Consider the following 1,922-nt stretch of genomic DNA (forward strand, 5'->3'; position numbering starts at 1 on the left):
GTTGAGGATAGTACAGTTGCTGTCGCTGCCATCTTCTCAGAAGCTGCGGTCACTTCCCCTCCTGCTCAGCAAGGGCGCTGGCTTAGAATCTAGGACCAGGAGCAACTGGAGCTCACTTCTGGTTGCTATGGTTTCTCACTAGGCCGGCTTTCTTTCCTTGATGATCCTCCAGGCTATGGGGTGCTAGCGCGGGGGAGAAAATTGGAAAGGGGCTAAAGAGGCAGGGTTTGAGGTTGCCAAGACGCGGCTGGCTGCTGACCTGTTTCCAGCAAATGAGGCAAGATCATCCGATGTTCCAACCCAGCAGGAAAAGGAGACTACTGACTGAAGAGTAGGCCCATGTAGTGTTTGAGAAGATAGTAGAATACATCGGGGAGACTTAAGCTATGCTCGACAGGATTTATGGCACCTCATTTCAGGTTACACAAGTACCGAGTGTACTACGTGAATGAGATGATCTTGAAGTTGGCTGCCAGTATCTCCAATGACACAGCTGGTGTCTTTGGGGACATGCAAGACCTACAAGTTTTAACAGAATAATTCTGGATTCCCTAGCACCCTATGCCAAATATTAAGTGTGGATAAAACCTGGAGCAGAGCATTCCTTATTGTATGGGAAACTTGTGGTGAAATCTGGACTTGGTGGAGTCACTGAAAATACTTCTCAGTACCAGGAAGTCCTGGTGTACTCCATGGCAGACATCCTTTTGGGTTTTGAGGTGGCAGTGAAGTCTACACAAGACTGCAGGAAAGTAGACCCATAGCAATTGTGGTATTTCACCTAGCAGACATTGGGGAATATGTGTGGCATGAAGAGACATTGAGTTTAAATGAAATCATCCCGAGGATGTATGGCTGTGTGGAAGGGCCTGGCTTTGTTTCCTTTGTCTGTGTGGGCTCCACCATCATGTTGAATTTTGTTGACACTCTGACCTCTTCAGGGACTTCTTAGTTTAATATTCTCTGTTAAGGACAAATGCAGACTAGATTTTTATTATGCAGAAATGGCTCAAAAATGGAGTTTTGGATCTTTGTAATTGTGGCAAAATAGAATTTGTTGTTGTTCAGTCGCTCAGTTGTGCCTGACTCTTTGCAGCCCAATGGACTGCAGCACACCAGGCTTCCCTGTCCTTCACCATCTCCTGGAGCTTGCTCAAACTCATATCCGTTGAATTAGTGATGCCATCCAACCATCTTGAAGAATGTCTAAATAGAATACTGTTTTTTATATTTGAATCCAAGGGCTTCTTGTTTTGAGTAACAGGTTCTAAATTGTTGTAACTGAGGACAAGAATAGCTTATTATTTGTGATGACACTGTTTTCCAAACACAGGGTAAGAACGTGATGGATTTTCTTAATTAATTATTAATACTATGAAAGATGGATATTGCCATATCAGAATAATAGACTGTCTCAGGGACTTTACAAATGAAATTTGGATAAAATAATAGGAGAAGTTTATTCAGCTGATTTTCTTTATGGTAGGTGCTGTGTGGTATGGAAGAAAAACTTGCATTCAAACACCAGTTCTAATGTCTACTAGCTGTATGGCCTTAGATGAGTCATTAAACTTTAATAAGCTTCATTTCCTTTTTCTGTTTCAAAAAACAACTTAATTGTCTTCTTAAGAATAGTTTTTAGAATTAGAAATCATGACATTAAAGCATGATTGCCTGGCAAATGATAGGTGTTGAATAAATGGTAAGGATTATTTTTATAATGTTTATACTAAGTATTTCCTTACTATGAGTAGGATCTTATGAATATAATTTTATTATCTTGACTTTTTTAAGTGGTTTTTTTAATCTTTCTTTTTCTTGAATGGTACAATCCCAGGCTGAATATTACTTTTATCACCTTGATTTTCTAAAATGTAACTTCTCTTATAAATCTTTTATTATTTTACTTAAAATTTTTTATT

The 1,922-nt window shown here is 39.4% G+C and overlaps 1 pseudogene; it reads left to right on the plus strand.

The window, feature by feature from the left end:
- Positions 1-290: 290 nt before the first annotated feature.
- Positions 291-1,236, plus strand: LOC102415199 (annotated as a pseudogene).
- Positions 1,237-1,922: the final 686 nt, after the last annotated feature.

This window comes from Bubalus bubalis, chromosome 7 (genome assembly GCF_019923935.1).
Source record: "Bubalus bubalis isolate 160015118507 breed Murrah chromosome 7, NDDB_SH_1, whole genome shotgun sequence".
NCBI lineage: Eukaryota > Metazoa > Chordata > Mammalia > Artiodactyla > Bovidae > Bubalus > Bubalus bubalis.